The sequence below is a fragment of the Manis javanica genome, chromosome X (genome assembly GCF_040802235.1).
Source record: "Manis javanica isolate MJ-LG chromosome X, MJ_LKY, whole genome shotgun sequence".
Classification (NCBI taxonomy): Eukaryota; Metazoa; Chordata; class Mammalia; order Pholidota; family Manidae; genus Manis; species Manis javanica.
Window position 1 is genome coordinate 13,765,480 of NC_133174.1, and position 18,283 is coordinate 13,783,762.

Sequence of the window (18,283 nt, forward strand, 5' to 3'; positions counted from 1 at the left end):
CAATGGAAGCAGAAGTTAGAGAGAGAGAGAGATTGGAAGATGATATGCTGCTGGCCTTGAAGATAAAGAGGCCATGAGCCAAGGAATGGCAGGCAGCCCAGAGAAGCTAAGAGAGAGCAAGGAAATGTATCCTCCCCCCAAAGCCACCAGAAAGGTGGCTGCTAACACCTTGATTTTAGGACTTCTCACTTCCAGAATTATAAGATAATCAGTTGATGTTATTATAAGCCATTAAATTTGGGGTAATTTATTATAACAGCAATAGTAAGGTACTTTCAACTGTCTAAAAAACAGTTTGGTACTACCTGCTAAAAGCAATTCCACTCCTAGGTATGTACACAACAGAAATGCATCTGTATGAACACTGAGAAGATGTGTACATGCATATTCACAGCAGTTATAGTCAAAAGAATAAAAAACTGGAAATAACCCAAGTGTGCATCATCAAGAGAATGGATAAAACAAATTGCAGTATAGTCACACAATGTAATACTCCTCGGAAATAAAAAGAAATGAGGGCGGGCTCTACAACACAGAGAAGACAAGTAGTGATTTTACAGCATCTTACTACGCTGATGGGACAGTGAATGTGAAGGGGTATGTGTGGGGGACTTGGTGAAGGGGGGAGCCTAGTAAACATAACATTCTTCATGTAATTGTAGATTAATGATACCAAAATAAAATAAAATAAAAAAAGAAATGAACCACTGATACATGCAATAACATGTATGGAATCTTACAGACGTAATTTTGAGTGAAAAAAGCCTGACACAAAAAAGGATCTACTTGATGGAGAAGTTGTGGAGATAGATGGTGCTGACGGCTGCACAACAATGTGAGTGTGCTTAATGCCACTGAAACGTATACTTTAAAATGACTAAAATGGTAAAGTTTATGTTATGTATATTTTGCCACAATAAATATGTACATGCTACATGAATCTATTTTAACAAAGGTCAAAAACAGGCAAAGTTAATCTGCAGTGAGAACAATGGTCCTCTTTGTGTGTGCCCCCCTCTTTGTGGGGGGCAGGTATTGTCTAGAAGGAGGCCTAAAGGAGTCTTCTGGGTACTGAAAATGTTTACTTTACTGATCTGGACGTTGGTTACATTCATCAGGCTATATGATTAGGATCTGTGCACTTTAGTTTCCAAATGCCAACCCCAAGTTTAATTGCACATGGTTTGACTTACCCACATCAGCCTTATCAACACTGTAATAGAAATGGAAGAGAAATGTAGAACCACCAAAAGTGTGTGTGGTCAGGAAAGGCTTTTGGGAAGAGGTAAGGTGTGCCCAAGTACTGAAGGATGAACACAGCAGCCACAGATAGGAAGGGAATGCTGGGCACAGGTAAGAACACGCACATGGGCAGTATGGTGGAAGCAGGTGCAGAGTGTGCTGGACATTACAAGTTGCAGGTGGCCACTGGGCATTGAGAGGGGGCTGGAGGGGTAAATGGAAGCCCCATTCCAACATGTCTGGAAAACCCCATCAGCCGCTTACACTGTACTCATGCTAGGCAGACATCAAAGGAAGGTAAGCAAGAGAATGACATGATGCATCCATGATACGGAGGGTGACCTGGGCAGAGGGGCAGAGAACCCTAAAGCTCTTGAGACAATGGTCAGGACCTAGAGGACAGGGTCTGACTTAGGTGATGCAGATGGGGTCACCAGAGATGAAGGAGGCAGTATCCTGTGTCTTGGATTTAATGGCAGAGGGGGAGGAGGAGGCTGGTAAATCTGTTGGCTCCAATCCTACATGGCTGGTATTTCTCCTAGAGAAAGGGTAAAGATCAGACTACCCTTCCCTGTACCTCCTGGGCCAGCAGTAGAGGATCACAGCATCTGAGAGATATAAAGCAACAGTCAGATTACCCAGTATACTATATCTCTCTTACACACAAGCAACCAAGTACTTCTCATTGGATAATACCTGAGGCTACAGTTTATGAGGATCAAGCTGGAATGAGAGAGCAGAGGCTTATCTACTTCAGTGAGCACATCCTAGAGATGAGGGAACATGACACATGCAGCCGTGGTGCCCAATGCTCTCAAATGCCCTCACCAACCTCACCACCTACCATGGGGTCTCTCAGGCCATAGAGGTGCACAGATCTCCCAACACAAGGGACCCAAGGAAGACAACACCAAGACATACAATAATTAAAATGGCAAATATCAAGGATAAGAACAGACTATTAAAAGCAGCCAGAGAGAGAAATAAGATCACATACAAAGGAAAGCCCATCAGGCTATCATCAGACTTCTCAGCAGAAACCTTACAAACCAGAAGGGAGTGGCATGATGTATTTAATGCAGTGAAGCAAAAGGGCCTGGAACCAAGATTACTTTATCCAGCAAGATTATCATTTAAATTTGAAAGAGGGATTAAACAATTTCCAGATACGCAAAAACTGAGAGAATTTACCTCCCACAAACCATCCCTACAGTCTATTTTGGAGGGACTGCTATAGATGGAAGTGTTCCTAAGGTTGAATAGCTGTCACCAGAGGTAATAAAACCACAGTAAAGAAAGTAGAACAGTTAATTAGTAAGCAAATGAAAATTAAATCAACTATCCCTGAATTCAATCAAGAGATAGACAAAGAGTACAGAATCTGATACCTAATATCTAAAGAATGGAGGAGGAAGAAAAAGGAGGAGAGAAAAAGAAGCTTTAGATTGTGTTTGTAATAGCATATTAAGTGAGTTAAGTTAGACTCTTAGATAGTAAGGAAGTTAACCTTGAACCTTTGGTAACCACAAATCTAACGCCTGCAATGGCTATAAGTAAATACCTATTGATAATCACCCTAAATGTAAATGGACTGAATGCACCAATCAAAAGACATAGAGTCACTGAATGGATAAAAAAACAAGACCCATCTATATGCTGCCTACAAGAGACTCACTTTAAACCCAAAGACATACACAGACTAAAAGTGAAGGGATGGAAAAAGACATTTCATGCAACTAACAGGGAGAAAAAAGCAGGAGTTGCAGTACTTGTATCAGACAAAATAGACTTCAAAACAAAGAACGTCACAAGAGACAAAAAAGGACATTACATAATGATTAAGGGGTCAGTCCAACAAGAAAATATAACCATTATAAATATCTATGCACCCAACACAGGATCACCTACATATTTGAAATAAATACTAACAGAATTAAAAGGGCAAATAGAATGCAATGCATTCATTCTAGGAAACTTCAACACTCCACTCACTCTGAAGGACAGATCAACAAGACAGAAAATAAGTAAGGACACAGAGGCACTGAACAACACATTAGAACAGATGGACCTAACAGACATCTACAGAACTCTACATCCAAAAGCAACAGAATACACATTCTTCTTAAGTGCACATGGAACATTTTCAAGAGTAGATCATATACTAGGCAACAAAAAGAGCCTTGGTAAATTTAAAAAGATTGAAATTGTACCAACCAGTTACTCAGACCACAAAGGTACGAAGCTAGAAATAAATTATGCAAAGAAAATGAAAAATCCCACAATCACATGGAGGCTTCACAACATGCTCCTAAATGATCAAATAAAAGCAGAGATTGAGCAATATATGGAGACAAATGACAACAATAATTCAACACCTCAAAATCTGTGGGATGCAGCCAAGGCAAAATAATATTGTAATATAGACCTACCTCAGGAAAAAAGAACAATCCCATATGAACACTCTAAACTCACTATTAACTAAATGAGATAAAGAAGAAAAATGAGGCCCAAAGTCAGTAGAAGGAGGGACATAATAAAGATTACAGCAGAAATAAATAAAATTGAGAAGAATAAAACAATAGAAAGAATCAATGAAAGCAAGAGCTGTTCTCTGAGAAAACAAACAAAATAGATAAACCCGTAGCCAGACTTATGAAGAAAAGAAGAGTCTATACACATAAACAGAATCAGAAATGAGAAAGGAAAAATCACTATGGATACCACAGAAACACAAAGAATTATTAGAGACTAGTATGAAAATTATATGCTAACAAACTGGATAACCTAGAAGAAATAGACAACTTTCTAGAAAAATACAACCTTCCAAGGCTGACCCAGGAAGAAAGAGAAAATCTGAACAGACCAATTAGCATCAACAAAATTGAATTGGTAATCAAAAACCTACCTAAGAACAAAACCCATTGACCAGATGGCTTCACCACTGAATTTTATCAAACATTTAGTGACGACCTAATACCCATCCTCCTCAAAGTTTTCCAAAGAGTAGGAGAGAATACTTCCAAACTCATTCTATAAGGCCAACATCACTCTAATACCAAAACCAGGCAAAGACTCCACACAAAAAAGAAAATTACAGACCAATATCCCTGATGAACGTATATGCAAAAAATTCAACAAATATTAGCAAACCAAATTCAAAAATACATCAAAAAGATCATCCATCATGATCAAGTAGGATTTCTTCCAGGGATTCAAGGATGGTACAATATTGGAAAATTTATCAACATCATCCACCACATCAACAAAAAGGACAGAAACCCCATAAACATCTCCATAGATGCTGAAAAAGCACTTGACAAAATTCAACATCCATTCATGATAAAAACTCTCAACAAGGAGGATCAGGGGAAACTGGTGGTGTGAGTAGTTCAGAGGAAATCTCCTCCCCAAACATACATATTTATGAAAATACAATAAATACAACGATTCCTAAAAGAGACACCAGTGGATGCAGTACAACAGCCAGGATACATCTACATCTGTGAGAACTCAACATTACATGAAGGTGGTAAGATACAAGCCACAGCCAGGCGGGACCCGAACGCTCCCCCACCCCAAAACCTGGCGGGAAGAAAGGAGTTTAAACGGGGAGGGAGTGAAAGCCTGGGACTGCTAAACAGCCAGCTCTAGAAATCCGCACCCAGAACGCAGACACAAGGTGCACGGGGTGCTGGATATTAGAGAAACAGAAAAGCAAAACCTGTGGGCAGGTCCCCACAACCGGCACCCCTGAGACAAAAGAAAAGCGAGTGCTTTCTGCAAGTCTTAAAGAGACAGGGACCCCATAACTGGACAAAGTTGTCGCGGCACACATGGCCAGCAGCTGGGAATCCCGGGGAAACTTAGGCGCCCTAAACCCTGGGGAGGCAGTGCAGCTCTGAATCCCCTCACGGCACTAAGCAGCCTGCCAGTCGTTCCTCCAACTGGTGCGGACCCCGACACACCGGCCCAGTAGTGGGACAGTGGCAGCGCATGCTGGGAATGGCAGCGCTGGAAGGGACCGGGAGCAGATCCATGTGCCAGCGGCGCCAGACAGGACCAAGAGAGGCTTGTGTGAGCCCGCAGCGGTGCGACTGAACAGCCCGGGTGTAGCTCGCACGCACCAGCGACAGTGAAGCCAGAGGAGCCTGGTAGAGGCCCGCATGGGAGAGCTCCACGCTCACCTGCAGCGGAGCCAGAGGGAGCAGGCGTGCTCCCAGCAGCCGACCGGAATCCCAGCCCAATGCACAGCTGCCCGGGCCAGCCCCAAAGGCTGCTGCTGCCACACAGCTGCCCAGCAGGGGTGCTGCTAGCACAGAGAAGCACACCTGGCGTGCCTGCCACTCCCCGCAGGGCTCCGTGCTGCTCTGACGGAGACCCCGCCCACAGCAGCCTAGGGGACTAACCCGGTGACTGCTCCAGGAGTGCAGGTAACCGTCACAGGCAGTAAAGAAGGGCAAGGCATCCAGCAAGCAGGAAAGGACTATCTTCTCCCAGCTGACACACCAGCAACCTGCCTACAGACACCACTATCACCATGAAAAGGCAAAAAAATTAAGTCCAGTCCAAGATAGTTCAAACATCACCTGAGAAAGGATCTGCAGAGGCAGACCTAACCAGTCTCCCTGAAAAATAATTCAAAATAAAAATCATAAACATGCTGACAGAGCTGCAGAGAAATATGCAAGAGCTAAGGGATGAAGTCCGGAGGGAGAGTACAGACGACCGGAGGGAGATTACAGACGTCCAGAGGGAACAAGACAAGGATGCCCACTCTCCCCACTTTTATTCAACATAGTTCTGGAGGTCCTAGGCACAGCAATCAGACAACACAAAGAAATAAAAGGCATCCAGATTGGCAAGGAAGAAGTCAAACTTTCCCTGTTTGCAGATGACATGACATTGTACATAAAAAAAAAACCCTAAGGACTCCACTCCAAAACTAGTAGATCTAATATCTGAATTCAGCAAAGTTGCAGCATACAAAATTAATACACAGAAATCTGTTGCATTCCTATACACAACGATGAACTAGCAGAAAGAAAAATCAGGAAAACAATTCCATTCACAATTGCATCAAAAAGAATAAAATATCTAGGAATAAACCTAACCAAGGAAGTGAAACACCTATACTTTGAAAACTACAAGACACGCATGAGAGAAATTAAAGAAGATACCAATAAATGGAAGCACATCCCATGCTTATGGATAGGAAGAATTAATATTGTCAAAATGGCCATCCTGCCTAAAGCAATTTACAGATTCAATGTAATCCCTATTAAAATACCTATAGCATTCTTCAATGAACTAGAGCAAATAGTTCTAAAATTCATATGGAACCACAAAAGACCCTGAATAGCCAAAGCAATCCTAAGAAGGAAGAATAAAGCTGGGGGAATTACACTTCCCGACTTCAAGCTCTACTACCAAGCCATAGTAATCAAGACAATTTGGTACTGGCACAAGATCAGACCCATAGACCAATGGAACAGACCAGAGAGCCCAGACATAAACCCAAGCATATATGGTCAATTAATATACGATAAAGGAGCCATGAATATACAATGGGGAAATGACAGCCTCTTCAACAATTGGTGTTGGCAAAACTAGACAGTACATGCAAGAAAATGAAAGTGAATTACTGTCTCACCCCATACACAAAAGTAAACTCAAAATGGATCAAACACTTGAATGTAAGTCATGAAACCATAAAACTCTTAGAAGAAAACAGAGGCAAATATCCCTTGAATATACACATGAGAAACTTTTTCCTGAACCCGTCTCCTGGGCATGGAAAACAAAATAAAAAAAGAACAAATCGACTACATCAAGCTAAAAAACTTCTGTACAGAAAAGGACACAATTAGCAGAACAAAAAGGCATCCTACAGCATGGAAGAATATATTCGTAAATGACATATCCAACAAGGAGTTAACATGAAAAATATATAAAGAACTCACACGCCTCAACACCCAAAAAGCAAATAACCTTATTAAAAAATGGGCAGAGGATATGAACAGACACTTCTCCAAAGAAGAAATTCAGATGGCCAACAGGCACATGAAAAGATGCTCCACATCACTAATTATCACGAAATGCAAATTAGAACCACAATGAGGTATCACCTCACACCAGTTAGGATGGCCAACATATAAAAGACTAGGAACAACAAATGCTGGCAAGGATACAGAGAAAGGGGAATCCTCCTACACTGTTGGTGGGAATGTAAGTTAATTCAACCACTGTGGAAAGTAATACGGAGGTTCCCCAAAAAACTAAAAACAGAAATACCATTTGACCAGGGAATTCCACTCCTAAAAATTTAGCCAAAGAAAACAACTTCTCAGATTCAAAAATACATATGCACCCCTATGTTTATGGCAGCAATATTTACAATAGCCAAGATATGGAAGCAACCTAAATATCCATCAGTAGATGAATGGATAAAGAATAGGTGGTACAGAGGGTGGTGGAGCCAAGATGGCAGGGTGAGTAGAGCAGCGGAAATCTCCTCCCAAAACCACATATATTTATGAAAATATAACAAAGACAACTCTTCCTAGAATAGAGACCAGAGGACACAGGACAACATCCAGACCACACCCACACCTGCAAGAACCCAGCGCCTCGCAAAGGGGGTAAGATACAAGCCGCAGCCCAGCAGGACCCGAGCGCTCTTTACCCCAGCTCCCGGCAGGAGAGGAGTCGGAGCGGGGAGGAAGAGGGAGCCCAGGACTGCTAAATACCCAGCCCCAGCCATCCGGACCAGAGTGCAGACACAGTGCATGTGTAGGGTCCTGGATATTAGGGAAACAGGACAGCAAAACCTGTGAGCGGGTCCCTAAGGCTGGCGCCCGGGGTCAAGGAAAACCCAGCAGTTTTTTTTTTTTTTTTGCAAGTGCTTTTTGGAAGTCTTAAAGGGACAGGGACCCCAAAACCGGACAGAGACGTCCCGGGACACATAGTACAGCAGCAGGGAATCTGGGGATCTCTGGGCACTGTAACCCCCTGGGGAGCAGGGAGCATGGAGGCCCCTCACGGAGATAAATAGCCTCCCGGCCGTTCCCCCTCCAACACAGCTCCACCATTTCGGAGCAGCAGCCCAAGGTAGGTCACTACCACTGCAACAGCGGAGATAAGCTCCATTGCAGCCAGGCAAGAATCAGAAGCCCTTTCTGCGCGCAGCTGCCCAGCACAAGCCACTAGAGGTTGCTGTTCTCCCAGGAAAGGAAGGCCACAAACCAAAAAGAAGGGAATATCTTCCAGCCGTCACTCATGCCAGCTCTGCAAACTATCTCTATCACCATGAAAGGCAAAATTACAGGCAGACAAAGATCACAGAGTCAACACCAGAGAAGGAGACAGACCTAACCGGTCTTCCTGAAAAAGAATTCAAAATAAAAATCATAAACATGCTGACGGAGATGCAGAGAAATATACAAGAGCTAAGGATGAAGTCCGGAGGGAGATTACAGATGCCGGGAAAGAGATTACAAAAATGAAACAAACTCTGGAAGGATTTATGAGCAGAATGGATAAGATGCAAGAGGCCATTGATGGAACAGAAACCAGAGAACAGGAACGCATAGAAGCTGACATAGAAAGAGATAAATGGATCTACAGGAATGAAACAATATTAAGAGAACTGTGTGACTAATCCAAAAGGAACAATATCCGTATTATAGGGGTACCAGAAGAAGAAGAGAGAGAAAAAGGGATAGAAAGTGTCTTTGAAGAAATAATTGCTGAAAACTTCCCCAAACTGGGGGAGGATATAATCGAACAGACCACAGAAATACACAGAACTCCCAACAGAAAGGACCCAAGGAGGACAACACCAAGACACATAATAATTAAAATGGCAAAGATCAAAGAGAAGGACAGAGTTTTAAAGGCAGCTAGAGAGAATAAAGGTCACCTATAAAGGCAAACCCATCAGGCTATCATCAGACTTCTCAACAGAAACCTTACAGGCCAGAAGAGAATGGCATGATATATTTAATGCAATGAAACAGAAGGGCCTTGAACCAAGGATACTGTATCCAGCACGATTATCATTTAAATATGATGGAGGGATTAAACAATTCCCAGACAAGCAAAAGTTGAGGCAATTTGCCTCCCACAAACCACCTCTACAGGGTATTTTATTGGGACTGTTCTAGACGGGTACACTCCTAAAACTAAACAGATGTCACCAGAGAAAATAAAATCACAGCAAAGAAAGCAGACCAACCAAATACTAACTAAAGGCAAAAAAAAAAAAATCAATTACCCACTAAAAGCAGTTAAAGGAAACACAAAAGAACACAGAATAAAACAACCAACATATAAAGAATGGAGGAGAAGGAATAAGAAGGGAGAGAAGAAAAGAATCTCCAGACAGTGTATGTAACAGCTCAATAAGCGAGCTAAGTTAGGCAGTAAGGTACTAAAGAGGCTAACATTGAACCTTTGGTAACCACGAATCTAAAGCCTGCAATGGCAACAAGTACATATCTTTCAATAGTCACCCTAAATGTAAATGGACTTAATGCACCAATCAAAAGACACAGAGTAATAGAATGGATAAAAAAGCAAGACTCATCTATATGCTGCTTACAAGAAACTCAGCTCAAACCCAAAGACATGCACAGACTAAAAGTCAAGGGATGGAAAAACATATTTCAGACAAACAACAGAGAGAAGAAAGCAGGGGTTGCAGTACTAATATCAGACAAAATAGACTTCAAAACAAAGAAAGTAACAAGAGATAAAGGACATTACATAATGATAAATGGCTCAGTCCAACAAGAGGATATAACCATTCTAAACATATATGCACCCAACACAGGAGCACCAGCATATGTGAAACAAATACTAACAGAACTAAAGGAGGAAATAGACTACAATGCATTCATTTTAGGAGACTTCAACACGCCACTCACCCCAAAGGATAGATCCACCAGGCAGAAAATAAGTAAGGACGTGGAGGCACTGAACAACACAGTAGAACAGATGGACCTAATAGACATCTGTAGAACTCTACATCCAAAAGCAACAGGATATATATTCTTCTCAAGTGCACATGGAACATTCTCCAGAATAGACCACATACTAGCTCACAAAAAGAGCCTCAGTAAATTCCAAAATATTGAAATTCCAGCAACCAACTTTTCAGACCACAAAGGTATAAAACTAGAAATAAATTCTACAAAGAAAACAAAAAGGCTCACAAACACATGGAGGCTTCACAACATGCTCCTAAATAATCAATGGATCAACAAGCAAATTAAAATAGAGATCAAAGAATATATGGAAACAAATGACAACAACACAAAGCCCCAACTTCTGCGGGACACAGCGAAAGCAGTCTTAAGAGGAAAGTATATAGCGATCCAGGCACACTTGAAGAAGGAAGAACAATCCCAAATGAATAGTCTAACATCACAATTATCGAAACTGGAAAAAGAAGAACAAATGAGGCCTAAAGTCAGCAGAAGGAGGGACATAATAAAAATCAGAGAAGAAATAAATAAAATTGAGAAGAATAAAACAACAGCAAAAATCAATGAAACCAAGAGCTGGTTCTTTGTGAAAATAAACAAAATAGATAAGCCTCTAGCCAAACTTACTAAGAGAAAAAGAGAATCAACACAAATCAACAGAATCAGAAAGGAGAACAGAAAAATCACGACAGACTCCACAGAAATACAAAGAATTATTAAAGACTACTATGAAAACCTATATGCCAACAAGCTGGAAAACCTAGAAGAAATGGACAACTTCCTAGAAAAATACAACCTTCCAAGACAGACCAAGGAAGAAACACAAAAGTTAAACAAACCAATTATGAACAAAGAAATTGAAACAGTAATCAAAAAACTACCCAAGAACAAAACCCCCGGGCCGGAATGATTTACCTCGGAATGTTATCAGACACACAGAGAAGACATAATACCCATTCTCCTTAAAGTTTTCCAAAGAAGAGAAGAAGAGGGAATACTCCCAAACTCATTCTATGAAGCCAACATCACCCTAATACCAAAACCAGGCAAAGACCCCACCAAAAAAGAAAATTACAGACCAATATTCCTGACGAGCGTAGATGCAAAAATACTCAACAAAATATTAGCAAACCGAATTCAAGGATCATACAGCATGACCAAGTGGGATTCATCCCAGAGATGCAAGGATGGTACAACATTTGAAAATCCATCAACATCATCCACCACATCAACAAAAAGGACAAAAACCACATGATCATCTCCATAGATGCTGAAAAAGCATTTGACAAAATTCAACATCCATTCATGATAAAAACTCTCAACAGAATGGGTATGGAGGGCAAGTACCTCAACATAATAAAGGCCATATATGATAAACCCACAGCCAACATTATACTGAACAGCGAGAAGCTGAAAGCTTTTCCTCTGAGATCGGGAACAAGACAGGGATGCCCACTCTCCCCACTGTTATTCAACATAGTACTGGTGGTCCTGGCCACGGCAATCATACAAAACAAAGAAATACAAGGAATCCAGATTGGTAAAGAAGAAGTCAAACCGTCACTATTTGCAGATGACATGATATTGTACATAAAAAACCCTAAAGACTCCACTCCAAAACTACTAGAACTAATATCGGAATTCAGCAAAGTTTCAGGATACAAAATTAACACACAGAAATCTGTGGCTTTCCTATACACTAACAATGAACCAATAGAAAGAGAAATCAGGAAAACAACTCCATTCACAATTGCATCAAAAAGAATACCTAGGAATAAACCTAACCAAAGAAGTGAAAGACCTATACCCTGAAAACTACAAGTCACTCTTAAGAGAAATTAAAGAGGTCAGTAACAAATGGAAACTCATCCCATGCTCGTGGCTGGGAAGAATTAATATAATCAAAATGGCCATCCTGCCCAAAGCAATATACATATTTGATGCAATCCCTATCAAATTACCAGCAACATTCTTCAAGGAACTGGAATAGTTCAAAAATTCATATGGAAACACCAAACACCCCGAATAGCCAAAGCAATCCTGAGAAAGAAGAATAAAGTAGGGGGGATCTCACTCCCCAACTTCAAGCTCTACTACAAAGCCATAGTAATCAAGACAATTTGGTACTGGCACAAGAACAGAGCCACAGACCAATGGAACAGATTAGAAACTCCAGACATTAATCCAAACATATATGGTCAATTAATATTTGATAAAGGAGCCATGGACATACAATGGTGAAATGACAGTCTCTTCAACAGATGGTGCTGGCAAAACTGGACAGCTACATGTAGGAGAATGAAACTGGATCATTGTCTAACCCCATACACTAAAGTAAATTCAAAATGGATCAAAGACCTGAATGTAAGTCACGAAAACATAAAACTCTTAGAAAAAACATAGGCAAAAACCTCTTACACATAAACATGAGTGACCTCTTCTTGAACATATCTCCCTGGGCAAGGAAAACAACAGCAAAAATGAACAAGTGGGACTATATGAAGCTGAAAAGGTTCTGTACAGCAAAGGACACCATCAAATAGAACAAAAAGGTACCCTATAGTATGGGAGAATATATTTGTAAGTGACAGATCCGATAAAGGCTTGACATCCAAAATATATAAAGAGCTCACCCACCTGAACAAACAAAAAACAAATAATCCAATTAAAAAATGGACAGAGGAACTGAACAGACAGTTCTCCAAAAAAGAAATACAGATGGCCAACAGACACATGAAAAGATGCTCCACATTGCTAATTATCAGAGAAATGCAAGTTAAAACCACAATGAGATATAACCTCACACCAGTAAGGATGGCTACCATCCAAAAGACAAACAACAACAAATGTTGGCAAGGTTGTGGAGAAAGGGGAACCCTCCTACACTGCTGGTGGGAATGTAAATTAGTTCAACCATTGTGGAAAGCAGTATGGAGATTCCTCAAAATGTTCAAAATAGACTTACCATTTGACCCAGGAATTCCACTGCTAGGAATTTACCCTAAGAATGCAGCACTCAAGTTTGAAAAAGACAGATGCACCCCTTTGTTTATCGTAGGACTATTTACAATAGCCAAGAATTGGAAGCAACCTAAGTGTCCATCAGTAGATGAATGGATAAAGAAGATGTGGTACATATACACAATGGAATATTACTCAGCCATAAGAAGAAAAAGAAGAAAACAAATCCTACCAATTGCAACAACATGGATGGAGCTAGAGGGTATTATGCTCAGTGAAATAAGCCAAGCGGAGAAAGAGAAATACCAAATGATTTCACTCATCTGTGGAGTATAAGAACAAAGGAAAAACTGAAGGAACAAAACAGCAGCAGAATTACAGAACCCAAGAATGGACTAACAGGTACCAAAGGGAAAGGGACTGGGGAGGATATGTGGGTAGGGAGGTATAAGAGGGGGAAGAAGAAAGGGAGTATTATGATTAGCATGCATAATAGGGGGTGTGGGAGAAAGGGGAGGGCTGTACAACACAGAGAAGGCAAGTAATGATTATACAACATTTTGCTATGCTGATGGACAGTGACTGTAAGGGGGTTTGTTGGGGGGGACCTGGTATAGGGGAGAGCCTAGTAAACATAATGTTCTTCATGTAATTGTAGATTAATGATAACAAAAAAAAAAGACAGAAAAGGGAGATTACTCCCTGATAGGATAAAACAAACTGCAAATCACCGATTAATGCATGCTTTAAATATCCTTAATTTTGATCATTTAAAGGGTGTCAGATGATCAGCTATGGAAGTACATTTTTCTGATAATATTCCTTTCTCTTAAAAAAAAAAAGCAGTTCCTGTGTGGTGATCTCCAATAAGTTCTTCACAATGGTATAAAGGGCATATCAAAGTGTGGGCAAAGGGTTTGTTTGTGTTTATACAGAGGATCAAAGCCTAATTTGGCTACCCAGAAAACGAATTAAGATACAATATAAAGAAGAACTTCCAACATCAACATTCTCTGGAAGAGTCATTCCAGAAGATGATCATCAAAAATCTTCACCAAAGATCCTGGTGCTGTTGCAGTTGTGCTGAATTCATGCCACCGGTTCCTGGACTTGCCATTGGAATGAAGAAGGAGATAGCTAAGCTGGCCTGTGCATACAGTAAAACAACAAATTTGACTGGATCTATACTGTTGGAACTCAACCAAGAATTAGGAGAAGTGCAAGTTGCAGTGCTCCAAAATCTTGCGACTATAGACTATCTACTGTTAAAAGAACATATGGGTTGTGAACAGTTCCCAGGAATGTGTTGTTTTAATTTGTCTGATTTTTCTCAAAATATTCAAATTCAGTTAGACAATATCCATCATATCATTGATAAGTTTTCACAAATGCCTAGGGTGCCTAACTGGTTTTCTTAGTTTCACTGGATATGGCTGGTAATTGTAGGTCTGCTTTGGTTATGTAGCTGTATTCCTATTATGTTAATGTGTGCACGCAATTTAATTAGTAATTTAAAACCTATACACGCTTATGTTACTCTACAAGAAGATATGTCAAAGAAATAATCAATCTTCCCATGTTTTCTTCCGTCTGCTACTTCTATAGCTTCTCTTCTTCCTTCATAATTACAACCCCTAAGTAGAATTCGTGCCTCATATCGAAATTACTGAGTATCATAATTCTTCCAAGTGGTAAAGATACCTCAAGACAAATGCTGGCCATAGAAGCCACAGGGCATAAATCTACAAAGAAGTAAAAAGCTAACCTTTTCAAACAATACTGCTTCTCTCTCACTTAGGCCCTGTATGGCCCTGGAAGATGACTGGTTAGCCAAAGACAGGTAAGATTCCTCAAGGGAGGAACAACCTAAGACAGGCACAGTCACAGGGGGGCTATCAGGTGAGAAATTGGGAATCAACAGAGGTGAGGCTTAGAACCTCACCCCCCCGTTTGGAGAGAAATCTTCTGCATCCGTGGATGCTTTGTTGCCCTTGTCTAGCTTGGATCAATACTTAGTCTATAAGCACACACCTGGTCATCTACATTTGCCCTCTTACAGCACTAAACTATGTTTTTCCACCTTTATGTTGCATCTACCTACCACTTCAGCATTTTATTAAAAATAATAATAATAATAATAATAATAAGGGAGAAATGTGGGATTCACATATAAATCAAGTATAAAAATCAAACGAATAATCATAATTGACCTGATTGTTTATAGTTCATGATGCGTGATCAAAACCGAAAGTTTCTGTTATGACTGCCCTTGCACTCTTCACCATGTAAGAACTTATTCACTATGTAAGAACTTGTTCACCATGTAAAAAGTTGTTCGTTATGCTTCAGAAGATTGGGGACTGTTGAGAATTAGGCTTGGGGTTGATTAATGATTGTGCACTGAGTCCCCTATACAGAATTTTATTGTTGTTAACAACCATGTGATCAATAAATATGAGAGATGGCCTCTCAAAAAAAAAAAAAAAAAGAATAGGTGGTACATATACACAATGGAATACTATTCAGCCATAAGAAAGAAACAAATCCTACCATTTGCAACATGGATGGAGGTAGTGGGTATTATGCTCAGTGAAATAAGTCAGGCAGAGAAAGACAAATACCAAATGATTTCCCTCATTTGTGGAGTATAACAATGAAGCAAAACTGAAGGAACAAAATAGCAGTAGACGCACAGACTCCCAAGAAGGGACAAGTGGTTACCAAAGCGGAGAGATGTAGGAGGGCGGGTGGCAAGAGAGGGAGAAGGGGATTGTGGGGTATCATGATTGGTGCACATGGTGTGTGTGGGGTCAGGGGGAGGACAGTGTAGCTAAGAGAAGAGAAATAGGGACTCTGTGGCATCTTACTACACTGATGGACACTGAGTGCAATGGGGCATGGGGGGCTCGATAAATAGGGGTGAATGTAGTAACCACATTGTTTTTCTGTTTTTCTTGTGAAGCCTTCATAAGAGTGTATATCAATGATACCTTAAAATAAATAAATACAGTGCGTGAGAAAAAATATTTTCGTAACCATTTAAAAAACCATTAAAAAACAAAACATTATTATATCATTACCATTAAAATATCATTGAAAAATAAAGCATTCATTTGAATCCAAAGCAAAACCTTTTCTTTTTAAATTCCAGTTTTTCATTCACACCAGTTCCCATCTAGAAAAATGCCAAAAAGGTTACCGTGCCAGAAGTCTGAGAGATCTTCCTTATTTCTACAAGCAGTTTTTGGTTTGTTCTAGAAAAGAAAAGCAATTGCCTAAGAGGTAGCTCGGAATGCACCGCAGCAGAAAAATATTTGGGAGGATAAGTTTCTCTTCCATTTTTTTCCCTACCGACTTATCGACAGTACAATCCTGACAGTGACCGCCCTGTTTCCCAATACACTCCAGAGAAGCACAGGACACGCGCCAAATTTCATTATACGTTTCTAAAACGACAAGTTTTACTTTGCAATGCAGGATAATGGGCAGCCTTCACGACTCATTCTGGTCTTTCCCAGAGGAAGATGCCGCTCCGCGGCAGGAAAGCCTTGGGACAAGGACAAAGCGGAGGCTCCTAGGCTCGGCTCGGGTCCCGCAGGCGACGCGTCCGGGACCGCCTCAGGAAAAAGGGCACCGCCCCGGACACCGCCCCCGCAGTACCCAAGAGCCGTTCCGACCGGCCGGGGCTGCAGCCCGCCCGACAGCGGGGTAGGATTGGGGCCGCGGCGGCATGTGCCCGAGTCGCCGCGCCTGTGGGAAGGCAGTGGCCCGTGGCCTAAGTCAGTAGCAGGGAGGCGGTCCCCAGAGAGTCCGAGCCTGACCGCCGCCTCCTCCCCGCGGCCCCAACAGCCGACCAAGACGCCCCTCCCGGGCGACAGACACGCTCTCCCCGCGGGCCGGGGCCTCCTTGTCCCGCCAGCCCACCAAGAGTCACTCACCCGGCCAGAAAGTCCCCGTCGCTGCCGCCCCCGCCGGCAGGCCCTCAGGCCTCGCTCGGAGCACCGCCACCGCCTCTCACCACAGCGTAACCACGGGTACCTCAGCCGGGCCCCGGGCCCCGGAAGCACTTCCTTCCGGAACCGCCTTTTCCGGCCCTTACCCTGGCCCCCGCCCACCGCCCTCAGCCTGCTCAACCGCAGATGCCGGCTCTCAACTCCCTCCCAGCGAGCGTACCCCGCCCAGCCTGCTCAGACCAGAGCGCCTGCGCCCTCTAGCGGCCGTTCCCACCTCTGCCCTGTTTCTGTGCGCATGCGTAGTCTTCCGCCCGCCTGCTGGGAAGGAAGAAAGGAATGCTTTGGGCATTCCAGGTCCAGGGATCCTGGGAATTGGTCAGGGGTTAGAGCCCACCCCTCAGGGGCAGGAGCTTGGTCTCTTGAGCCTTTTACACAGGAGACAAAGGTGGCACGGCAGATGAGCCTCAGCCTTCCAGCCCTTGGCTTGGCCTTCAAAACCCCTCTAAGACAGCCCACCTGAATCTGTACCACTGTAGCCTCTCTCCTTGCCTATTCAATCCCTAACCATTCCCCATGACCTCAAACTCAGCTCCTATCTGGAACAAAACCTCTGCTCTGCACCTCCCAAATAGGTTAATGGTACCAACAACTCCCCACTATCTAATTAAAAATATTGACTCATTTTTGTCTGTTATTTTAATTGCTCTCATCCCACACTCCATCCACCAGCCCCAAAAGTAGTATGTCCAGTGTCACTCCTGGAGTTTTTTCACTTGACACTTTGCTATCCTTTTTAGCCCTCTCAAGATTTCTCTTTCTGGGTCCACCCCATCTAGCAGTACCACCCGTACCCTCCCTTGTCACTGTCCTCCATAGATTGCATTTGTTTTCCTCTCTGTTTGCATGCATTACAGCCACCATCCTGATAAATCCAGCACCCATTACTGAGTTATATTTCCCTAACTTCCTCAATCCAGATGACTTTACCTCTACTCTACGTATTCCCAGGCACATATTCCAGAAAATCTAGACATCCATCACTTTATATTGCTCCATCTCCAAAACCTTAAATTTAAAAATCCCATTTCTTTGGACTCACAATCCCCAATCCTTGAAGTCCTATCTGTCCCTTAGACATAGTAT

The 18,283-nt window shown here is 42.0% G+C and overlaps 1 protein-coding gene across 7 annotated transcripts in view; it reads right to left on the reverse strand.

The window, feature by feature from the left end:
- Positions 1-17,280, reverse strand: part of BCLAF3 (BCLAF1 and THRAP3 family member 3) — a 65,237-nt gene extending 47,957 nt beyond the window's left edge. For 4 of the 7 annotated variants that reach the window (XM_037020471.2, XM_037020470.2, XM_037020467.2 and 1 more), the window contains exons 1-2: positions 17,126-17,260; positions 16,387-16,441 (exon numbers count right to left, since the gene is read on the reverse strand). The gene's annotated coding sequence lies outside the window, so the exon portion shown is untranslated. Of the gene's footprint in view, positions 1-16,386; positions 16,442-17,125 lie in introns of all 7 variants that reach the window. The other 3 variants (XM_073228057.1, XM_073228056.1, XM_037020468.2) reach the window with 2 other exon arrangements.
- Between the last annotated feature and the right edge of the window lie 1,003 nt (positions 17,281-18,283).